At 44.9% G+C, this 25,464-nt stretch overlaps 1 protein-coding gene across 6 annotated transcripts in view; it reads left to right on the forward strand.

The window, feature by feature from the left end:
• The window catches only part of khdrbs2 (KH domain containing, RNA binding, signal transduction associated 2), a 902,011-nt gene that overhangs the window by 401,082 nt on the left and 475,465 nt on the right, over positions 1-25,464 (forward strand). The window lies entirely within an intron of this gene.

Here is a 25,464-nt window from a genome sequence, read left to right on the forward strand (position 1 = left end):
ACCTCCTGACTCAGCAAAGCCTGTCCACCATCTACAAGGCACAAGTCAGGAGTGTGATGGAATACTCTCCACTTGCCTGGATGGGTGCAGCTCCAACAACACTCAAGAAGCTCGACAGCATCCAGGACAAAGCAGCCCACTTGATTGGCACCCCATCTACAAACATTCACTCCCTCCACCACCGACTCACAGTGGCAGCAGTGTGTACCATCTACAAGATGCACTGCAGCAACGCACCAAGGCACCTTCGACAGCACCTTCCAAACCCGCGACCTCTACCAACTAGAAGGACAAGGGCAGCAAATACAAGGGAACACCTCCACCTGCATGTTCCCCTCCAAGCCACACACCATCCTGACTTGGAACTATATCGCTGTTCCTTCACTCTCGCTGGGTCAAAATCCTGGAACTCCCTTCCTAACAGCACTGTGGGTGTACCTACCCCACATGGACTGCAGCAGTTCAAGAAGGCAGCTCACCACCACCGTCTCAAGGGCAATTAGGGATGGGCAATAAATGCTGGCCTGGCCAGTGACGCCCACATCCCATAAATGAATTTTAAAAAACCCAGCCTCGCACACTGTTCAATGCATCACACCCCCATCACGACCCTACTAACAGTCTCCATCAATCACGACTCATGCCTAAGATTCATAGCTTCACCTCACCCTCACACACTTAGCACTGCTACAAGCTTCACACCCCCATCTCATAGCTTGCACACAGTCAGCTATTCAGCCATGTCAGCCATTGCACCACACTTACTGACACACTCCGCTCTCTCATTGGACAAGTTGGCGTATATCCTGAGGCAGCAAGAGCTAACAGGTGGGCGACAGGCACAGCTGCATGTTTTTGCCTCCAGTGAGGAGGCACTGGTTGCCATCATCACTGTTGAGGCTATGGCCAGCAGTGGGGCTGAAATCAACACAGATGACGGTATACTCACATCTAATCCTTCTTCTCACATCTAACTTCTCCTTCATCCCACACTCTCTTCTGTTTTACAAGCTGCAGATGGTGTAATCATGCGCCTCTTGCTTCCCTCCCCAACCTTCCACACCATAACCCTACCTTTGTGCCTTTTTCCTTTCAGATACCCAAGAACTGCAACCTGGCCAGCCAGTGGTAGAAGAGCAGGAAATACCATCACTCGTTCTCACATTCACAGTCACCAGCTTAGAAACTGATACTGTGCATACTTGAGAGGATAGATTAGAGGTGGGATCTGTACATGACACCTGGCAAGAGTGTCATGCAGGCAGAGCAGGGGGCAATGGTCGCCACCTTACCGGAGGGTGAGGTCGCATATGACCTGTGTTGTAAAGGACTTGGATAAGGACTTTGATGGGGAGGGCAAGCGGAGAAGGCTGATGGATTTGTATAATGAAATGCTTGCTGTAGTGGGAAGCCAGCCAGAAAACCTGCGTGCAATGTCAAGGAGCATGGAGAAGTCTGGCACCACAAGTCCTATCTTCACACTAAGGATACCCTCCATCTTGTGTGGCACTACCACCGTGCTAAATGGGATTGATTTTGAACAGATCTAGCCATGCAAAACTGGGCATCCATGAGGCGCTGTGGGCCATCAGCAGCAGCAGAATTGTAGTCAACCACAATCTGTAACCTCATGGCTCGGCATATCCCACACTCTACCATTACCATCAAGCAGGGGAGCCAACACTCGTTCAATAAAGAATGCAGGAGCGCATGCCAGAAGCAGCACCAGACATACCTAAACATGAAGTCTTGAAAGTACAGCACAGGACTACTTGCCAAATAACAGAAGCAGAATGCGATAGACAGAGCTAAGCGATCCCACAACCAACGGATCAAATCAAAGCTCTGCAGTCCTGCCACATCCAGTCGTGAATGGTGGTGGACAATTAAACAACTAACCAGCGGAGGAGGCTCCGCAAATGTCTCCATCCTCAATAATGGGGGAGCCCAGCACATCAGTGCAAAGACTAGGCTGAAGCATTTGCAACCATCTTCAGCCAGAAGTGCCAAGTGGATGATCCATCTCGGCCTCCTTCTCTGCATCACAGCATCACAGATGCCAGTCTTCAGCCAATCCAATTCACTCCACGTGATATCAAGAAACGACTGAAGACACTGGATACTGCAAAGGCTATGGGCTCCGACAACATTCCGGCAATAATACTGAAGACTTATGCTGTAGAACTAGCTGCGCCCCTAGCTAAGCTGTTCCAGTACAGCTACAACATTGGCATCTACCCAGCAATGTGGAAAATTGCCCAGGTATGCCCTGTCCACAAAAAAGCAGGACAAATCCAACCGGGCCAATTACTGCCCCATCAGTCTACTCTCGATCATCAATAAAGTGACGAAGGGTGTCATCGACAGTACTGTCAAGTGACATTTGCTTAGCAATAACCTGCTCACTGACGCTCAGTTTCGGTTCCAACAGGGCCACTCAGCTCCTGACCTCATTACAGCCTTGGTTCAAACATGGACAAAAGAGCTGAACTCAGGACGTGAGGTAAGAGTGACTGTCCTTGATATCAAGGCAGCATTTGACCAAGTGTGGTATCAAGGAGCCCTGGCAAAATTGAAGTCGATGAGAATCAAGGGAAAACTCTCCAATGTACCGAGAACAAAGGAAGATGGTCGTGGTTGTTGTAGGCTAATTAGCTCAGCTCCGGACATGACTGCAGCAGTTCCTCAGGGTACCATCTTCAGCTGCTTCATCAATGGCCTTCCCTCCATCATAAGGTCAGAAGTGGGGATATTCGCTGATGATTGCAGCTCCTCAGAAACTGAAGCAGCCTGTATCCATATGCAGCAAGACCTGGAAAACATTCAGGCTTGGGCTGATAAGTGGCAAGTAATATTCGTGCCACACAAGTGTCAGGCAATGAACATCTCTATCAAGAGAGAATTGACCATCTCATCTTGACATTCAATGACATTAACATCGCTGAATCCCCCACTATCAACATCCTGGGGGTTATCATTGACCAGAAACTGAACTGGACCAGCCACATAAATACTGTGGCCACAAGAGCAGGTCAGGGATGAGAATTCTGCGGCGAGTGACTTACCTCCTGTCTCCCCACTGCCTGTCCACCATCTACAAGGCACAAGTCAGGAGTGCGATGGAATACTGTCCACTTGCCTGAATGAGTGCAGCTCCAACAACACTCAAGAAGCTCGACATCATCCAGGATAAAGCAGCTCGCTTGTTCAGCACCCAGTCCACCACCTTCAACATTCACTGCCTTCACCACCGACGCACTGTGGCAGCAGTGTGTACCATCTACAAGATGCACTGCAGCAATGCACCAAGGCACCTTCCAAATCTGGGACCTCTACCAACTAGAAGGACAAGGGCAGCAAATGCATGGGAACACCATCACCTGCAAGTTCCCCTCCAAGCCAAACACCATCCTGACTTGGAAATACATCGCTGTTCCTTCACTGTTGCTTGGACCAAACTCCTAGTACTCCGTTCCGAACAGCACTGTGGGTGTACCAGTACCAGATGGACTGCAGCAGTTCACGAAGGGAGCTCACCACCTCCTCAAGGGCAATTAGGGATGGGCAACAAATGGTGGCCTTGCCAGTGATGCTCACATCCCATGGCACAAATTTAAAAAAACTTGACACAGGGGGCTGCGCAGAGCTTGGAGCCCATCCTTTTGAGTGCGGAAGTGGTGCCCAACTAACTCCATTAGCACACTTATAGACCCAACCCTGATGCAGCATCTGGTGGCCAATGTCTCAGCTTTCACTGCAACACAGGCAGAAGCCACGCAACATCTGAGTGCTGCAATGAAAGCTCAGTCTTCTGTCATGCAAGGTCACCTTCTTGCCATGAATGATTAGACTGCTGCTATCTGCTGCCATCATGGCTGTGGATACCAGTGTTTGTAGGGTGTCACAGTAGTCCAGCAATCTATCATCCAGCAGATTACCAGGATTGCTGAGTCGTACCCTGGGGCAATGGCACTTGCTCCACGGAGCATGAACCTACTGTCCTCTCACAGGATGACAGCATTCACATTCTCACTGCTGCCACTCCACCAGTGCCCTTGCTGCTGCCTCTCAGCCAGCCAGCCAGCCCGCCCAGATTGCTGCCACGCATGCTGAGGTGGTGCCGACTGCAGCTGGGGCTTCTGGGCCCAGAGCTGTTTGGCGTCATCCTTCAAGGCCATCTGCAGTCCCTCCCAGTGAAAGTCAGCAGCCTTCCACCAGCCATGCTGCAGCCACTGGAGTAGCACCGTGTAGAAGCACTGGGAGAGGCAAAGGCACCTGCAAGACAGGCACTAAGGGGATGCACAAGAGTGATTAGCTGACGCTTGTATGCAATGACATGATTTCATTTATAAATTTGATTTGGAATGTTTATTTTGTGCTGGGTTTGATTTTTGCATTGTGGTCAAGCAGCTGCTATGATGGTCAGTGACAGTGCAAAGGTAAGGAGTATGTTGATGAATGGGGAATTGGGGTTGTGGTTGCTGGTATCTGAGATGGATGGGGCTGTATTGGTTGCCTCCTACTCTTGCTTCTCCCCCTCCTCATGCTCCTGCTCCTGATCCTCAGCTATTCTCCATCTAGCTGGTGGCAAGGGCTGTTCCTCTAATGATGGTGAGGTTGTGCAGCACGCAGCAGACTCGTGACACACACTCTGCCGAGTACTACAGGGCTCTTCCATAGCAATTCAGGCAACGGAAGTGTTGTTTCAGCACACTAGTGATCTGCTTGATCACATTTCTTGTGGCAGCACGGCTTTCACTATGTATGCTGCCCACATGCGCATAGGTTGCACTCCATAGTTATCTGGTAGGCCTTGTTCCCTAGAGCCACCCTCTGGTTTGCTGTGGTGGCTCAAATGCAGCTGGCACAGTGGACTGCAGCAGATTGAGGGCATCATGACTACTGTCAGGATACTGGGCACTGACCTGCATTACTCGCTGCCTATGGTCACACACCAACTACACATTGAGGGAGTGGAATCAGTTCCGGTATAGGGCAGAGTTGGCATGCGGCGCCCATAAAGCGATGTGCGTGCAGTCAATGGCAGCCTGTAACATGTGGAAGACTGCAATCCTTCAAGCCATGTGCTTGTTCTGCTGCTTCTTGCTGGCAAGAGAAAGTGAAATGTTGTCAGCTTTCTTGGAATAGAGTCTCAGTGACCTCCCTTATGCAACACTGGTCAGCAAACTGGGAGATATTGCAAATATCGCCTACTCCAGCCTGAAATGAATCAAGCACTTAAAGGTTCATGGCCACAGTCACCTTCACAGCCAGTGGCAATGATGTCCTTTGCCCTGCTCTGAGTTGTGGCTGCAGTAGGTGGCAGATTTCAGTGAGGTCCTCCTTACTGAAATGCATTGTTCCTCACGGAGGTTCAGGTATGGGAATTACTCCCCAAAGACCCTGGGATCTGGCCTCCTGCTGAGACCCCTTCTCCTCCTCTTCCTCCTCCCTCTTTCAGCACCTTGTATCTCCTCTGCTCATTCTCCCCGTCGTGCTGTAGTCCAAGAGGAATTCAACTACTGCATCCATGTCTGGGAACAAGTGGCTTGTGCAGAATCCTTGAAGTCAGGACAAAGTCCTTCAGCATGTGCCACACCAGTCCCTGTAGACTTTATCAACTCTAAAGAACTCTTGAGCCAAACACTTGTCCAGTTGTGGCAAGAGCTAGTAAAAATTGATCAGTAACTAATCTGTAAGTAGTTGATGATTCCTGTAAATTGCATTGGTGAGGAGTCCTTCCAGCTGTTGAATTCATGTTCATTGGTGCAGGATGAAGAGATGGCATTAGCTGGAGCATTGAGCTCCAAAATGGCAGCAATGGTGTCAAACCAGCATTGCATGCTGATTGACATCACGATCTGATGTCTATATGCTTCCAACGGACGCTCCCTGCGTGCATGCTAACACCCTCACCAAAATGGCATTTGGCGCAGTTCACACCAAAAGTTTGCATATGTGTCACGGATGCCATTTTACAGCCAACACTACACTTGGAGCACTGAGAAACAAGGCACTAAGGAGCCAAATTTTCGTAGCCATAGAATTATACAGCTCAGAAGGAGGCCGTTCAGCCCATTGTGCCTGTGCCCGCTCTTTGATGGAGCTATCCAATTAGTCCCACTCCCCTGCTCTTTCCCAGTGGCCCTACATAATTGCCCCTTTCAAGTATTTATTCAAGTCCCTGAAAATTACTACTGAACCTGCTTCCAGCACCCTTTCAGTCAGTACATTCCAAATCATCAAACTGGCTCCATTTAAAAAAAAATTTCTTCATCACCTCTCCGATTCTTTTGCCAATCACCTTAAATCTGTGTCCTCTGGTTACTGACCCTCCTGTCTGTGGAAACATTTTCTGCTTATTTACCTTATCAAAACCCCTCATGATTTTGAACACCTCAGTTAAGGCTTCCCTGCTCCAAGGGAGAACAACCCAGCTTCTCTAATTTTTCTGCATAACTGATCAACTAGTTACTTACTTATTTCATTAGCTGTTTATGGAATGTTGCTGACACAGAATGCCTTCACTTCAAAAGTAATTTATTCTGTGAAGCCACTTGAGAGATCTCTATGTGATAAGGTACTATATTATAATCCCTTATTCCCTTTCTCTCCAGAAATTAATCTAAATTTCTCCTGAACTCACTTAAATTACCCATTTCAATAACTTTCCAAGCTACCTTATTGCACACGTTAATTGCCTTTGGGTGAAAGAAGTCCAGCAAAACTCCTTTTTATATCTTTTTGTTAATTTTTATCTTGTGTCCTTTGATACTATAATCTTTTCAACTACTATAAACAATCTGCTTTGTTCAATTTTGTAAATTCCCTGCTTAATCATGAAAACTTTGATTAGAAGTCTTGAAGTCTCCTTTTCCCTTAAAAGAAAAATAAATGTCCCCTGTCTTAACTGTTCCTTGAATTTTCAATATCCTAAATTTTCTCTGTTTCTTGCCTCTGTACCTTCTCAAGGACAAAAATGTTCTTTCTATGTTTATCTAAACAAAAGTCAGCTTTGTATTCCAAGTAAATCACATCAATGCCTTATACAATAACAAAACACTCTTGATTTGTGTTCAACACATTTGTTAATGAAATTAACATAGGAACATAGGAACAGAGAAGTTCATTCAGCCACTCAAGCCTGTTCTGCTGTTCAATGAGAACATGGCTGATCGAACTCCATTAACCTGCCTTGGCTCCATATCCTTTCGTACCCTAGTTTGTTAAGTATCTTATTTGTGTCCTGTTTTTGCTCTAACCAAGCACTGATCTGGTGGATTTTGTTGTTACATCCATAACAACCCTGAGGTAACAAATAGAACTCTTTCCTCTGGATTGCTCTCGCTCCACTGCTGTAACTGCAGGAAATTCATCCCCAAGCCACCCTCCGCATGGCTTAGCAGCTCCCATTTTCTCTGGCGTATAGCATGATCACACCTAAATCAGTAATAAAAGAAGCCACACGGATCAATCAATAAGGCCATGAAAGGCCATAAAAACAAAGGAGTGGGGTTCATTTCTAGACGGATACAATTGAAAAGCAGAGAGGTTATGTCAAACTTATGTAGAACCTTAGTTAGACCACACTTGGAGTACTGTGCACAGTCCTGGTCTCCATATTACCAACAGGATATCGAGGCACTGGAGAATATACAAAAAAGATTCACAAGACTACTGTCAAAACTGAATGGTTATAACTATCAGGAAAGCCTGAACAGGCTGGGGGCTCTTTTCTATAGAAAAAAAAAACCAAGAAGTGACCTGATAGAGATCTTTATGATTCTGAAAGAGTTTGATAGGGGAGATATAGAGAAGGTGTTTACATGTGAAAAGATACCAAAACTGGGGATCATGAAATATAAACAGAAGATGCTGGAAATACTCAGCTGGTCAGGCAGCATCTGTGGAGAGAGGTACAGAGTTAACATTTCAGGTCAGTGACCTTTCATCAAAAATGACGAAAGTTCTGATGAAAGGTCATCTGCCTGATCAGCTGACTATTTTCAACATTTTTTGTTCTTATTTCAGATATTCAGCATTCATGGTATTTTGTTTTTGGACCAGAAATATATTTAGTCACCAATAAATTCAATAGGAAATTCAGAAGAAACTTCTTTATCCAGAGAGTGGTGAGAATGTGGAACTCACACTCATGGAATAGTTGAGGTGAATAGCATAGATGCAGTTAAAGGGATCATAGAATAACACAAAGGAAGAAGGAGGCGCTGATAGGGTTAGATAAAGTAGGATGGGAAGCAGCTTGTATGGAGCATAACCACTGGCATGGACCAGTTGGACTGAATGGATAACCTGCGACAGAACCATCATAGAGGACTTGGGAAATATCTCTATCCCATATGACTACTCCATCTGCAACACTCAAGAACACAAACTCAATTACTCTTTTGGATGTTAATCAAAGTGCCGTGCATTTCCAGAAAATTCAGATTTACTTAAGAACAATCTGCTTTCCGGTACAGCTTCATAATACATCTTCAGCTACTTCGTCAATGACCTTCCCTCCATCATAAGGTCAGAAGTGGTGATGTTCGCTGATGATTGCACAGTGATTAGTACCGTCCGTAACTCCTCTGACATGAAGCAGCCCATGCCCACATGCAACAAGACCTGGACAACATTCAGGCTTGGGCTGATAAGTGCCACACAAGTGCCAGGCAATGACCATCTCCAACAAGGGAGAATCTAACCATCTCCCCTTGACATTAAATGCATTACCATTGTTGAATCCACCATTATCAACAACCTGGGGGTTACCATTGATCAGAAACTTAACTGGAGCAGCCATATAAATGCTGTGGCTAAAAGAACAGGTCAGAGGTTGGGAATTCTGTGGTGAGTAAAACACCTCCCGACTCCCCAAAGCCTGTCCACCATCCGTAAGGCATAAGGCAGGAGTTTAATGGAATACTGTCCACTTGCCTGGATGAGTGCGGCTCCAATAACATGCAGGAAACTTGACACCTTCTAGGATAAAGCAGCCTGTTTTATCGGCATCCCATCCACCACCTTTAACATTCACTCCCTCCACCCCCGATGCACAGTGGCTGCAGTGTGTACCATCTACAAGATGCACTGCAGCAATGCACCAAGGCTCCTTCGACAGCACCTTCCAAACCCACGACCTCTACCACCTAGAAGAACAAGGGCAGCAGATGCATGGGAACACCACCACCTGCAAGTTCCCCTCCAAGCCACACGCCATCCTGACTTGAAACTATATCACCGTTCCTTCACTGTCGCTGGGTCAAGATCCTGAACTCCCTTCCTAACAGAACTGTGGGTGTCCCTACAGCTCAAGAACTGCAGCAGTTCAAGAAGGCAGCTCATCACCACCTCCTCAAGGGCAAATTAGAGATGGGCAAAAAATGCTGGCCAGCAACGCCCACATCCCAAGAAGGAATAAAAAAAAGTAATTAGCAAAAAAAAGAATTTTAGCAGTTGCTAACACCAACTTCTGAGGTGATTTTGGTGTTCTAATAGCCCCGCAAATGCTATCTTTTTCAAGTATTTATCCCATCCCCTTTTGAAAGTTACTATTGAATCTGCTTCCACCGCCCTTTCACGCACACATTCCTGAGCATTAACAACTCGCTAAATTAAAAATGTCTCTCCCTCTCCCCTCAGATTCTTTTGCTAATTTCCTTAAATCTGTGTCCTCTGATTACTGGCCCTCTCAGCACTGGAAACAATTTCTCTCTATTTACTCTATCAAAAGCCTTCGTGACTGAACGTCTCTATGAAATCTCCCTGAATCTTCTCTGCTCAAAGGAGAACAATCCCAGCTTCTCTAGTCACTATAGGTTCAGGCTTATGCCATTCTGTAACCAACAGTTACCAGATTCAAGGAGAGCAGTCTGGGCCAACTCTTTTAATGTGAATTTCCATTAGGATAGCTATGTCTTCATCATTCAGAGTTCACTGGTGCCCCCTTTTTAAAGGACCACAACCAATAAACAGTATGTCAGAAATGATTTAAAGGACAGCATGGGCTAACGTGTTTATTATTCCACCACCCCACACCAAGAATTCTGGGAAATCCCTACATTGGGTTTTCTTGCCAATTAATAAACACTAACTTAAATACTATGACTGGCTGTACGCTTCTTTAATTTCATTGTTATACCTAATCTTATACCGAACTACTTTATTCCTGCATGTAATGTACTCTGGGTAAAAGTGGCTGAGAGGTGACATGGTGGGAAACTATGGTTTGGGCTTTCATTGACCAGATGTTTTGTTGGTCCAGAAGGTTTAAAAGGAATCAAATGGTCAAAAAGTAAACTTCATCAGAAATCCAGTAGAGTTCGAAAACAGGCAGCCGGCTGTGTGAGAGTTAAAGGATACGCACCTTAGCAGAATCTCAGGGGCGCAGATGTACGTAGAGCTGAAGCAAAATAACTGGCTGTCAAGACCACTATGTTTTTCTTGCTTTAGTTAAGCTAGATATTGGACTGTTTACAAACTGATAGGAGCCTGAGCGTGGCAAGGCAGAGATCCAGAGAATCTGATTGGGCTTGGGCAGACAGATGGGTAAATTACATTTTTTATAAATGGACCATTCAAATAATAGTGAGGTAATGATTGGCTTAACCTGGTCTCCATAGGATGGTAGAGGTTTTCGGCCAGAAAAGGTTTAAGACCAACCCGCAGATGGTCCCTCGTGGAAGGACAGGCTGGCGGACGGACCACGTGTGTATGGCCATTTGGCGTTGTCACATGGAGATCATGCTTGTCCCCAGGGCGTAATGGTGATGCTGTTGTGCTTTGATACTACTCCTCAGACATTAGCGGGCGTCAATCTTACTTAGAATGAATAAAATATAACCACAGCCACCAAGAAGGGTTATCACTTTGAATCATTTCAGAACTTGAGAGTGAAGGGGGTTAAAGGGTTAATTGACCCGAATTCCAACAAAATCCCCCTTCCCCCGCTTCTCTGTGGAGCAGAACCTCCACTAAGCACCTTCTCCTGTGGACTAGACATGACCCTGCACCTTTAAAAATACTCTGACACTGAAGGAAGGTTGAAAATAAGATGGGCCATGCTTTGCACTTGTCGGCATGAAAGGAATGCGTTTTCCATTGATCCATGAAATTTGAAACTGCCTTTTGAGATGGAAAACAGTGAAACAGAACATAAGTTGGTAGATGTGGTTAGGCTGATAGCTGCATGAAACACGAGATAGATATGAGTCACAAGACTATAACACAATTATGGCTATCAGATGATATCATCATAAACTGTAATAATGAAGATGTGCCCTCAGATTGTGTTACTTCCTAAATAGCTCATTTATAGTTTAGAACTTCATTAAAAAAGTGGTTATCTATATCTGGATTTTCACTTTCCCCATTTGTAATGCAAGATGGATTTAATAGCACTGAGAACAGAAGGCAAAAAAACATACTCACAACCATGGCGACTGACTAAAACCCTCCTGCTCATCATCCTCTGTGGAGATATATGTGGGGTAAATTCATTGAGTCTGCATTCCTGGGGGGGGGAGTGTTACTCAATGGGAGTTAGGGTCAGAGAATTAGGACAATATTGCTGTAGCCCTATCTTTAAACTTGGCTCTTTTCGAGTGTGGTTCCAGTTTGGGAGCACTGAAATTGCTCAATGCATGATAATGATTTTTATATCATTTTCGCTGTGATAGAACTCCATCTTCACCCCACCTTCCTCAGCAATTGGAGAAATTATTGAGGCGTAAAACAAATCAATCAGACATTTAAGAAATCACCTGCACATGCACATACAACAGCAGCCTGTATAGGTGCATATAGCAATGGCTGTGTTACGGTCAAGTGTGGAGGGATCGAAGGGCTTCCCTCTTTTCCCTCTCCTTATTTGACCACAACAGGTTTAATTCTTTCTTAAAGTGGATGTACTGGCCAATTCAATAGGTGTTTGATTACTTACTTGCTATGATCCGAACAAGAACCAATCGGACAGGTTTACTTGAATTAACAAAGAGGTTAATCTTATTGTATCTAAACCGAACTAATAAAATAATAAACAACACGTCAACTTTCACTCACACACACAAATAGGTTACAGAGTGGGGAAAGATAGATTGGTTGAGTTAGAGTCCATAAAAGGTATACCGTCTATGGAGTTTGGTGATTCGGCTGGCTTCCAGCTGAATTCAGTGGTCCTGAGGCTTTTAGTTTGAAGAGGTAGATGACTGGTTCAGTGAGTCCCTTGGAGATAGCGATGCGGACAATTTCCTCCAAGGGGTTTCAGATTGTATCCGGAGTATGCAAAAGTGGTCAGTCAACAAGCAGGATTTGAAAGCTTTCAAGCTGGACTGGAGAGAAAGAGAGAGAGACCCCCACTTGGGTTGCACTTCTCAAAGTCCAGTTGTTTTTCCTTTGCTGCAGAGAAAACACCTGCTTAAAACCACAGATGGGGAGGGGCTTGTCACATGACAGTCACTCAGTGATTCAAACATAGCAGTTAGCAGTATTGCTTCTTCTTGCTGAGAGAACAGATAGTTCCTTTAAACTTTCTGGGTCTTGGTTCTTGCTGCGGACTGAGCAGACATTTCATCTCTCTCCTGACAAGTATTACAGTGTAGGAGACAGTGTTGCAAATTAGGTGATCATCTTAAGCTGCCAGCAAAATCATCCTTTTAGCTGGTCTTTTAAAAATGTCTTTTAAAAAAAAAATACAAATTCAGGACTCCAGTCAGTGGATTAAAGAAAATTATTATTCAACAAAACACGTTGGCTGCTACAGGTGTGAACAGCAATGACTGTACAGGTGCGTACAGCAATGAACTGGACAGGTGTGTTGAGCAGCACCTGGGTGCAGGTGAATGCACACATGGCCCGAGTAGTGGTCTGCACAGCTCAGTGAAGCAGCAACAGTTAGAGGTCTGCACAGCACTTAGAAAATGATTGATATGAGAAATGGACAGATTCTTTACAGTAATGCTTGGATTAGGCGATTTCTTTCCATGCCATTTGGGTCTTTCCATTAAGGGGCTTCTGCCACCATGGACAGTAAGCACGAGCTAACTTGTGTTTGACTGAATCCTTCAGTGTGACTGACTGGTTTTAGTTGAACGTTGTTGCCTTCATTCACTACCTTTCTCAATTTCATGTAACTGTATAATTCTTTAACTGTACACCACAGGCTCCATTACTTTGTAGTTTCTTAAAACTCACTATTAAACTTTTTAAACATGCTTTCCTTCCACATAAAAAAGTGTTTTATCAAATGTCATTTTTGATTTCTGTCTTACTTTTAAAACTTAACCTAAGCATATACATGCACCTGTGGATAGACATGTGAATGATGCATAGGGTGTGCATTTCCTTTCTGCAAGTCGTAAGACTCCTGTTGTCACGACTCTTATTCATGCTTTGTGTCAACATTTGCCGTTTCAAACTACAATGTCAAAATTTCACATTCAGTTTTGCTATGTAAACTATCATGATGAATTAAGGGAATCAAGGTATAAGAGGGTGAGGCGGGAGAGTGGAGTTGGGGTAGATGCTCATTCGTGATCTTATTGAATGGCAGAGCAGGCTCAAGGGGCCGCAGTTCACCAGTTGAACTGCTCGGGTATTTACCAGTTGAACTACTGGGTTTTACCAGTTGAATTAGTGGTATTTACTGTTTGGGATAGAAATGCAATACTGTACCACTGTGCCTCCTGGCTTGCAGTAGTCATGTGACCTCTACAGTGAGGCACTCTGATTGAAGGCAGCCATTACAATCAGTTTCATTAAAGACTCAGTACACACCAGACTGGTGTCCTGTGATCTCATCACATGGTGTCAGAAGTGGAGCTGAGACTGAGTGATGAAGAAGTATGGCTACGGAACAAAGGCCACAGGAATGGTCACAACTGCTAGAAGCTGCTAAAAGCCACAGGAAGCCACAGAAAAAGAACAAAGAAACAGCTGAAAGCACAGGGTAAAACAATGGCTGCAAATGTTCCTCTGCCTGCGCCTGTGGAAGTGAAAGGTGATATGAAACAGAACTAGCAGTTCTTCCACTTGCAATGGCAAAATTAGGAAATTGCGACAGATTTAATTAGCAAACCAGAGTGGCTGTGAGTAGCTACACTTTCATCACTGTTGGGGGAGAAACTGTTACAAAAGTTATTCCACCCTAAATCGCTCCAAAGAGCAATAAAAGCACAGAAATTTTGAAAGTCTTGAAGGCATGCTTTGAACCCCAAGTGAACATAACTTATGAATGGTATGTGTTCAATATCAGGGCCCAAGGTGAAAAAGAGTCCATTGATCAATATACAATCATAGAATCATAGAAGGTTTAAGGCACAGAAAGAGGCCACTTGGCCCATCGTGTCTGTGCCGGCCAAAAAATGATCCACTATTCTAATCCCTCCTTCCAGCATTTGGTCCATAGCCCCACCGAATATGGCATTTGAGGTGCACATCCTTTTGAATGAGTTAAGGGTTTCTGCCTCAACTACCCTTTCAGGCAGTGAGTTCCCGACCCCCGCCACCCTCTGGGTGAAAAAAGTTTTCCTCATCTCCCCTCTAATTTTTGTACCAATCACTTTAAATCTATGCCCCCTTGTCACTGACCTCTCTGTTAAGGTGAATCGACCCTTCACCTCCACTCTATCCAGGCCCCTCACAATTTTGTACATTTCAATCAGATCTCCCCTCAGCCTTCTCTGTTCCGAGGAGAACAACCCCAGCCTATCCAATCTTTCATCATAGCTGCAATTTTCCAGTCCCGGCAATATCCTTGTAAATCTCCTCTGTACCCTCTCCAGTGCAATTACATCCTTTCTGTAATGAGGTGACCAGAACTGCACACAGTACTCAAGTTGTGCCCTAAGCAATGAGTTATATAGATCCAGCATACCGTCCCTTCTCTTATATTCTATATCTTGACTAATCAAGGATTCCATATGCCTTCTTAACCACCTTATCGACCTGTCCTGCTACCTTCAGGGATCTGTGGGCATTCACTCCAAGGTCCCTCACTTCCTCTACACTTCTCAGTATTTTCCCATTAATCGTGTATTCGTTTGCTTTGTTTGACCTCCCCAAATGCATCACCTCACACTTTTCTAGGTTGAATTCCATTTGCCACTTCTCTGCCCATCTGACCAGACCATCAGTATCTCATAGACCCACAACCCCGGTCAGCCCACTTCTACCTCCTTCCTAAAATTCACAAACAGGACTGTCCCGGCAGACCCATCGTTTCAGCCTGTTCCTGCCCCACTGAACTTATTTCTTCCTATCTGGACTATCTTTTCTCTGCTGGGCCAGTCTCTTCTCACCTACATCCGTGACTCTACTGAGGCCCTACGTCATTTTGACAATTTCCAGTTTCATGGCTCTAACCACCTCCCCTTCACTATGGACGTCCAATCTCTCTACACCTCAATCCCCCACCAGGATGGATTGAGGGCTCTGCACTTCTTCCTTGAACAGAAGCCCAACCAGTCCTCATCCACCACCACCCTCCTCCACCTGGCTAAACCTGTTCTCACATTGAACAACTTCTCCTTCAACTCCACTCACTACGTTCAAGTAAAAGGGGTTGCTGTGGGTACCCGCATGGGCCCTAGTTATGTCTGTCTTTTTTGTGGGATATGTCGAATATTCCTTGTTCCAGTCCTACTCTGGCCCCCTCCCCCAACACTTTTTCTGGTACACTGATGACTGTATTGGTGCTGTTTCCTGCCCAGAACTGGAAAACTTTATCAACTTTGCTTCTAATTTCCACCCTTCTCTCACCTTTACATGGTCCAACTCTGACCCTTCCCTTCCTCGACTTCTCTGTCTCCATCTCTGGAGATTGGCTGACCACTAATATTCATTATAAGCCCACCGACTCCCACAGCTACCTCGACTACACTTCTTCACACCCTGCCTCCTGTAAGGACTTCATTCCATTCTCCCAGTTTCTCCGTCTCCGATGCATCTGCTCTGATGTTGCTACCTTCCATGACAGCACTTCTGATATGTCTTCCTTTTTCCTCAACTGAGGATTTCCCCCCACTCTGGTTGATAGGCCTTCAACCGTGTCCGGCCCATTTCCCACACCTCTACCCTCATCCCTTCCCCTCCCTCCCAGAACCGTGACAGGGTTCCCTTTGTCCTCGCTTTCCACTCCAGCAGCCTCCATATCCAAAGAATCATCCTCCGCCACTTCCAGCGTGATGCCACTACCAAAAGCATCTTCCCCTCCCTTCCCCTGTCAGCATTCCAAAGGAATTGTTCCCTAAGTGACATCCTTGTCCACTCCTCCATTACCCATAACAACTTGTCCCCTTCCCATGGCACCTACCCATGCAATTGCAGGAGGTGTAATACCTGCCCTTTTACCTCCTCTCTCCTCACTATCCAAGGCCCCAAACACTCCTTTCAGTTGAAGCAGCGTTTTACTTGTACTTCTTTCAATGTATTCGCTGCTCACAATGTGGTCTCCTCTGCATTGGAGAGACCAAATGCAGATTGGGTAACCGCTTTGCGGAACACCTCCACTCAGTCCGAAAGCATGACCCTGAGCTTTCGGTTGCTTGCCATTTCAACACACCCCTCTGCTCTCATGCCAACATTTCTGTCTTTGGCCTGCTCCAGTGTTCCAGTGAACATCAACGCAAGCTCGAGGAGCAGCACCTGATCTTTCCATTAGGCACTCTACAGGCTTGCAGAATGAACATTGAGTTCAATAACTTCAGAGCATGACTGGCCTTTTTTTAATATTTTATTTTTTAATCATGTGCCTGCTTTTCATGTAGTCAGACTGCTCATTATTCCACTATTCGTCTCTCTGGACTAATGCTTTGTCTTTCACCACAAGCATTAACACACGTTTTGCCTGTATCCCAGGACAGCTTTGTTATTTAATCATCCTCTGCCCTATCAAACACCTTCCCCTTTTTTCTCTCCCCCACCCCTGTCCCTTTCACTTGCTTCAAAGCATATCCTTTTCTAACCTTTGCCAGTTCTGATGAAAGGTCACAGACCTGAAGTGTTAACTTTGCTTCTCTCTCCACAGATGCTGCCAGACCTGTTGAGTATTTCTAGCACTTTTAGTTTTTATTTCAGATTTCCAGCATCTGCAGTATTTTGCTTTTATATCAATATCTTCCTGCAATCTACAGCTATCCTCCTCGCTATCTGCCACACGGCCAATCTTTGTGTTGTCTGCAAACTTCTTGATCCTGCCCCCTACATTTATGTCTAAATCGTTAATATATACCACAAAAAGCAGGGAACCCAGTACTGAGCCCTGCGGAATGCCACTGGAAACAGCCCTCCAGTCGCAAAAGCACCCGTCAACAATTACCCTTTGATTCCTGCCACTGAGTCAATTTTGTATCCACCTTGCTGCATTTCCCTGGATCCCATGGGAGTTTATTTTTTTAACCAGTCTGCCATGTGGTATCTTGTCAAAAGCCTTGCTAAAATCCACGTAGACCACATCAACTGCACTACCCTCATCTATCCTCTTTGTTACTCCTTCAAAAAATTCGATCAAGTTGGTCAGACAAGATCTTCCCTTAACAAATCCATGCCGACGATCCTTGATTAACCTTTGCCTTTCTAAGTGACAGTTTATCTTGTCTCTCAGAATAGATTCCAATAATTTGCCCACTACTGATGTTAGACTGACTGGCCTGTAATTATTCGGTCTTTGCCTTGCTCCCTTTTTAAACAGAGGTACAATGTTAGCAGTTCTCCAATCCTCCGGCACCACACATGTATCCATGGAGGACTGGAAAATGACGGTCAGATCTTCTGCTATTTCCTCTCTTGCTTCTTGTAACAACCTGGGGTGCATTTCATCTAGCCCTGGTGATTTATCAACTTTCAAGGATGCTAATCTCATTAATACTTCCTCTCTCCCTATGTTTATCACATCCAATACTTCACACCCCTCTTCCTTAAGTACAATATCTGCATCGTCCCCCTCTTTTGTGAAGACATTAAGAATAATAGCAACATCTTCCGGTCCTACACATAGGTTACCTTTTTGGTCTTTTATGAGCCCTACTGTCTCCTTAGTTATCCTCTTACTCTTAATGTATTGATAAAACATCTTTGGGTTAACCTTGATTTTGCTTGCCTATGTTCTTTCATGCCCTCTCTTTGCTTTCCTAATTTCCTTTCTGATTTCACCCCTCCACTTTCTATTCTCCTCTCGGCTTTCTTTAGTATTGAGTTCTCTGTTTCGGACATAAGCTTTCCTTTTCTGCCTTATCTTACCCCGTAGGCTTCTTGACATCCATGGGGCTCTAGATTTAGCCGTTTTACCCTGAAGCCCTTGAATCTCCCCCACTGTTCTGACACTGATTTACCTTCAAGTAGCTGTTTCCAGTCCACTTTCGCTAAATCACTCCTGAGTTTAGTAAAATTGGCCTTGCCCCAATTGAGAACTCTAACTCCTGTTCTATCTCTATCCTTTTCCATAATTATGTTAAAACTGACTGAATTATGATCACTACCACCAAAATGCTCTCCCACTGCCACTCCTTCCACCTGCCCATCTTCATTTCCTAAAACTAAGTCTAAAACTGCACCCTCTCCTGTTGCACTTGCTACATACTGGGCAAAAAAATGCACCTCAAGAATTCTGCTCCCTTAATTCCTTTCACACTCAAACTATCCCAGTTAATATTGGGGTAGTTAAAATCCCCTACTATAACTGCCCTATTGTTCTTGCACTTCTCAGAGATTTGCCTACATATCTGCTTTTCTATCTCCCTCTGACTGTTTGGGGATCTATAGTACACTCCCAGCAGTGTGATTGCCCTTTTTTGTTCCTTAGCTCAATCCATTTGGCCTCATTTGATGAACCTTCTAACACATCATCCCTCCTCACAGCTGTAATAGTTTCTTTGACCAAAATTGCCACTCCCCCCTCCTTTCTTATCCCCCTCCCTATCACCACTGAAAACCCTGTAAGCAGGAACGTTGAGCTGCCATTCCTGTCCCTGCTTATGCCATGTTTCTGTAATAGCTATGATATCATACTGCCATGTGTCTATCTGTGCCCTCAGCTCATCTGCTTTATTTGCTATACTCCGTACATTGAAATAGAAACCCTTGAGTACTGACAAACTCTTTTAAAAAAAATGTTTAACCTTTGTTTCCTCTGTCTTCCAGACTCATCCATTAATTTTCCACCTTCCATTTTCATTTCTGATTATCAGCCATGGCTGGAAAATGCATTTGCATATTAATGGACGGTGTTTGGAAGGACAAAGCAGCCATTCCCTGACATTCAACCCACAATGGACTTTTGATCACCAGACTGTTGAAGGTGGGGGAGCTCGCATTCCAGGTTGACTGCCAAGATGGCCAAATACACAAACAGGCATGGTCAAACCAGCTGGTCACATGACTAGCCTGCTGGGCAACCTGAATTTTTTGAAGTTGTACAAACAGTTTGGGCAGAAAGCAGAATGCTCCTGGATTGAGAAGATCTCTCCTGGCTGGCTCGCCATAGCCTCTCCTGTCTACCTGCTCCCATCTCTTTCTCACAAGGCTCTGAATCCACTGAAGACACATGAATCCCAAGAGAGAAAAGTCTCCTACAGCGAACAAGGTTTAAGAAGAATACTGGGCCGCAACGAAAAGCAAGATCTACCTACAATCAAGGACTCTACAGTGAGCTTGAAGAACCGTAACAACAACTCTTCAAATATTCCCTCAAACCTTTCCACTTTATTTTTCTTCTGCTCTTTTCTGTCTCCATTTGCATGTATTGTGTATGCATGCTAGCGTGGGATGTGGAGTGTATCCATAGGCGTTAACTAAATTAGATTTAAGTTTAATAAATTTCAACTTTTCTTCTTTAAAACTAAGAAAGCCTGTTTGTACTGGTTTCTTTGCCTTATAACTGGAAAGCAGTGAAAAAGGATGCACCAAGGGGGAGCTGAAAACACGGAGTGTTTAAAATTAAATTCTGTTGCAGTAAAACCAGGTGAAGGCTGAAAGGGACCGCTAGACCGCTTTCTTACCTGGTCGCAACAGTCATCCATTAATTTTCTACCTTTCATTTTCATTTCTGATTTTGTCCCGACTGAGTCTATCCTCAGGTCCCCATCCCCCTGCCAAACTAGTTTAAACCCGCCCCAACATAACTAGCAAAACGTCCCTCAAGGAACTCAATTGTGGCTCTGTTCAGGTGCAATCCTTCCAGCCTGTACAGGTTCCATCTCCCCCAGAGCTGGTCCCAATGTCCCAGGAATCTAAAGCCCTCCCTCCTGCACCATCTTTCCAGCCACACATTCATCTGTCTTATCCTTCTAGTTCTATACTCACTTGCTTGTGGCACTGGGAGTAATCCGGAGATTGCTACTTTTGAAGTCCTGCTTGCTAATTTCTTACTGAGCGGCACAGTGGCGCAGTGGTTAGCACCGCAGCCTCACAGCTCCAGGGACCCGGGTTCGATTCTGGGTACTGCCTGTGCGGAGTTTGCAAGTTCTCCCTGTGTCTGCGTGGGTTTCCTCCAGGTGCTCCGGTTTCCTCCCACATGCCAAAGACTTGCAGGTTGATAGGTTAATTGGCCATTATAAATTGCCCCTAGTATAGGTAGGTGGTAGGGAAATATATAGGGACAGGTGGGGATGTGATAGGAATATGGGATTAGTGTAGGATTAGTATAAATGGGTGGTTGATGGTCGGCACAGACTCGGTGGGCCGAAGGGCCTGTTTCAGTGCTGTATCTCTAAACTAAACTAAACATAAATTCTGACTGCAGGACCACATCCCTCTTTCTACCTATGTCGTTGGTTCTGATGTGGACCACGACTGCTGGCTGTTCACCCTCCCTTTTCAGGATGCTGTGCAGCTGCTCAAGACATCCTTGACCCTGGCACCAGGAAGGCAACAGACCATCCTGGATTCATGTCTGCGACTACAGAAATGCCTGTCTGATCCCCTGACTATTGAATCACCTATCGCTACGGCTGTTCCAGTCTTCCCTGTACAGCTGAACCACCTGTGGTGCCGTGAACTTGGCTCTGACTGCACTCCCCAGATGAACCATCACTCTCATCAGTATTCAGAACTGAATGAGATGCACTCAGGGGTCTCCTGCACTACCTGCCTGTTTCTTTTTGATTGCCTGGCGGTCACCCATTCCCTGTCTTCCTGCATACTCTTAAGCTGCGGGGTGACCACATCTATAAACGTGCTATCCATGTAGTTCTCATCCTCAGGAATGCATTGCGTTAACACAGCTCGCAGAATTCTGTGAATTTGCACAATTAAAAGATGATCTAATTAAAGACAGGATTGTATTAGGCATAAGAGATCCTGCAGTGAGAGCACGTCCACTGAGAGAGGAGAATCTGACTCTCAGGAAAGCGATCGACATGTGCAGAAGCACTGAGGTTGTAAATCAGCAGCGAGAGCATATTCATGGCAGAACAGAGCAGACCTTGCATTATGCTGACAGACATCCCAGGCCGAAAAGGCAGAAAGATCACGGACAAAGGGCAGGATGCAAATACTGCGGAGGACATCATGCATAGGAAAAGTAGGCATGTCCAGCATGGGGAGAGCAGTGTTTGCACTGCAAGAAGCTGAATCGTTTTGCACACAAGTGTTTGGCTGGAAGGAAGCACAACAAGCAGCTACAGATGGCCACTGGAGAGATATCAGCCAAAAATTCTGATGAATCACTAGACACCATCCAACAGATTGGTTCAGACAGATCGATCGGTGATAAATGGTTTGTGACTGTTGGAATGAAGGCTGCAGATGGAGAATATCGATTCAACATAAAGTGTCAGATAGACACAGGTGCGTCATGCCACATCATTTCCTTCACAGACCTGTGCAAAGTGGCTCAACATGGTGATCCAAAAATGAAGCCCTCAAAAGTAAGGTTGAGGCTAAATGATGGCACCATGCTAGTGCGGAGAGGACAAATTACTCTGAGAGCCCAATGCAATGGCAAGAACAAAGATCTGGAGTTCCAAATCATAGACAGCAAGCAAAAGCCACTCATCTCAGCCTAAGCAAGTCTGAAGCTTAGACTGGTAACCCTCAACATGCAAAAAGAGAAAACCCAGGAGATGGCCTACAGGAGCGGGCGCTGGCGCTGAAACGAGAACACCTTTGCCAGTCGCAAGGTGACGCCAGTCACACAGCTGAGGAAGAGGAAGATCTGGCAGTCATCTGCTCAGACGCCCAAGTTGGAGGCTGTGAGAAAGGAGCACTCGGAGCAGACTGTGGGCAGACAAAATCAAGGTGAAATCCCAGAAAGCCAAATTTCATTTTGACAAAACTGCCAGAATTGAGCTTTGGAGAGCCAGTCAGGGTATAAACTTACAACGCACTCAAGAAGAGTCAGCCCAAGTGGCAACTTTGGATCTGCATAGAGCAATTGTCACTTCGATCCTATGTGGTGGCAGTGAAGGACCAAAGATACCGTTACAACCGCAGGCACACACGTACAACTGGAAAAGCTGTTCCTTCACGGCAGTCGGCCAGTCAGGAAGATGAGAACTCACCAACTGCACAGACCACAGAACAACCATCAGCCCCAGTGGCCCACAGCACCCCAACAACAGAAATGGAGCAACAACAGTTGCCGCGGTAACAAGACGTGACACGGGAACGACACCCGCCAGAGAAGGAAAATCAACCAGAGGAACAGCCAATAATGCAAATACGCATCATTAAGAGACCGGCATGATGTAAAGACTATGTGTGCAATGCATGTGCAGAGACTGATGAGAATGACGAACTGCTATTGCATGAGAACAGTTGTGTGCATCGTGGGTAACCTGGGCAACTCACAGTGTAAATGATAATTCATGCAAATTCTTTTTTTGTGTGCTTTTTGTATGAAAAGGGATGTTTGGGACAGAAAAGCAATACTGTACCAATGTGCCTCCTGGCTGGCCATAGTCATGTGACCTCTACAATGAGTTACTCTGACTGCAGGCAGCCATTACAGTCAGTTTCATTAAAGACTCAGTACACACCGGACTGGTGTCCTGTGAGCTCATAACATCTACCAGTTGAATTGCTGGTTTTACCAATTGAATTGGTGTTATTTACCAGTTGGACTAGACCCAGCAGGCCAGCTGACTATCCCAGTCAGAAGCTTGAACTGTTGATATAACCACGATGTGAATACTATTATCCATTCTGTTCATTCAATGCACAGCAATCAGTGTACAGTATTATGGTGTTCATTCAGTGTAGTATGGGCATGATATATAAAATCTGGCAGAATTTGAATTTTCCATTTGTCCAAATAAAATACTTGGAAAATAATAGTTTGAGTAAAGCTGAAGAAATTTTATTGTGGAAGTACAAATAACACAGAAATACACATCTCCATAAATTGAAACTTACTGACTTTTCAGCTTTTTATTTTGATCCTGGATCTTCTCAGTTACTGGTGAACCTCACAAGCTCTTTTGAGACAGCCTCCTCACTCAGTGATAGTTGAAACGTGCTGCAAAAAGAGTGAAAAAATTCAAGCAATGACTCATTCAGTCCTTTAAACTCAAAATGTAGTAAAGGGACATCCATGACATTTTTTTTAAAGTATCAGAAACATGGACCATCTACTGCAGAAATTTGCAATTTAAAAAGTGCTTGTAATTTGTTACCTTTGACAACACTAAGCTTCCTCAGTGAGAGGGGGAGTTGGGGGCGGTGGGGGGGAGGTTTCGCCTGGGGAGATGTACCAACAGCGTTTATGATCTGTGGGCACACTCTCCCACAGAGGGAGCTGTCCCTCAGCACAGTGGACCCCTGCACAGCAACAGCCAGGGACCTAACAAACAATGAATTGTTCCACTGTCCAGCAATAGAGGTCCACTGATGCTCAGGGATTTCGATTCCCACATCCCCACCAGTATCCCACTCCGCCCCACTGCAATTGTACTTGTAAGGAAAATCAGGGGCATATTAGTGTCCTCCATGTAAGTTTTGAAAATACTACAGACTATACATTATTGTACCGACTCGACATAAATACAGATAATACGATGGTTCAGGCTCACTGACTTGCAGAAGGCAAATTTAACATTCCAATCACCATCTATGCCCCATCACTTTTAAAGGTGCTTTTACATAAACCGGAGTTTCCATGATGGACTTCAGCTGCTTGACTCGGGCATCCTGAGTTTGTGCAGACGTCTCCTTCTGGAAAAAAAATTGATATTAAGAAGCTTTTCACAGAAATTGGCATTGGTGATACGACCAGATTTACGGGTTCCATACACTCTTTGCAATCAGGCACTTAATTGTCCATGCTGACCCGTGAGAATAAAATTTTAACTACCTTGAGGAAAATCATTGAATAGTTAGCTGCTGGAGAACATACCCTGCCCATATTAACATCTTCCATTGCCTTCTTCACATTGTGTTGTTCTCAACCTTAGGAATCCGGAATCTTGAGCCCCAGTCCATCTGAAATCAGATCTGCTTACGGGTCTCTGTAGGGACAGAGCAAGAACAATTAACATGCATGAGAAACACACTGAATTTGCTGAAATCCATGACTTCTCTGGGCCCACATGTTCCAGAAAGCAAATTTCCCTCATTTCATTGAAATGTACCTGCGAGCAGAAGGATCTGTGCTGTAGAACCCGTCATCCTTTTTTCTGTTCTCCTTCCTGGAGTCGTAGAGCCACCAACACCCACTTCAACCCATCGCATCATGTAGACCCTGGTCTTGTGGTGGGACTCTGGATAAAAATGCTTGCCATCTTCAGCGATGCAGACTAGCCGACAGATATTATTTGGCAAGGAACCAGGCTTGTTCAAACTTAAGAGATGATGGAAGTGGATCTGTACTGATTAATAGATTGAGATAGTTAATTTAAATTCGTGGTATTAAAAAATCAATGTTAGGAGAAACAGCTTTCTTCTCTCTCCCAATTGCAAAAGCATTACATCCCATCGAGAGACTCCCTTTGCAAAAATTCCAAAAAGATCCATGAAGCTCAAGTTTTCAAATCTCTCGCCCCGAGTTGCAAAAAAAACCAATCAAGATCAGATTTAAAAATGTCTGTCTCCCCTGCTACTCGTATTTCTTACGCACTTATGTTGGTGTACATTCTGGCATCTTTTTATAATCTCTCTGCCAACACTGTCACTGTCAAAACTTGTCTATCAACCAATCATGGACAAAGTGGGGAAAATTTACTAGTATTTATGTAGATTTCCACTCCATTTTCCTTTTTTCTCCTCCAACTTTCTTTGCTGCTTTTTTTGAGAGCAATGACCTATGTTGTGTTTGCTTTCTGAACAAGTTACCATTCTTGATATGTAAGTGCAGACAGGAAAGTCTATATGTTCTCCCATTGGAGTGTCACGGCTGAACCCAGAACTTTCTTGGCCTGCATGACACAGTTCCACACCAGCCAGTATGTTTACGTTATTGGAGAAACCATTTCATTCCTATCTGTAGCTGTTGAATCTAGTTGAATTTGATTGAATTAGGACCAATAGATT

This window comes from Heterodontus francisci, chromosome 3 (genome assembly GCF_036365525.1).
Source record: "Heterodontus francisci isolate sHetFra1 chromosome 3, sHetFra1.hap1, whole genome shotgun sequence".
In the NCBI taxonomy this organism is placed as follows: domain Eukaryota; kingdom Metazoa; phylum Chordata; class Chondrichthyes; order Heterodontiformes; family Heterodontidae; genus Heterodontus; species Heterodontus francisci.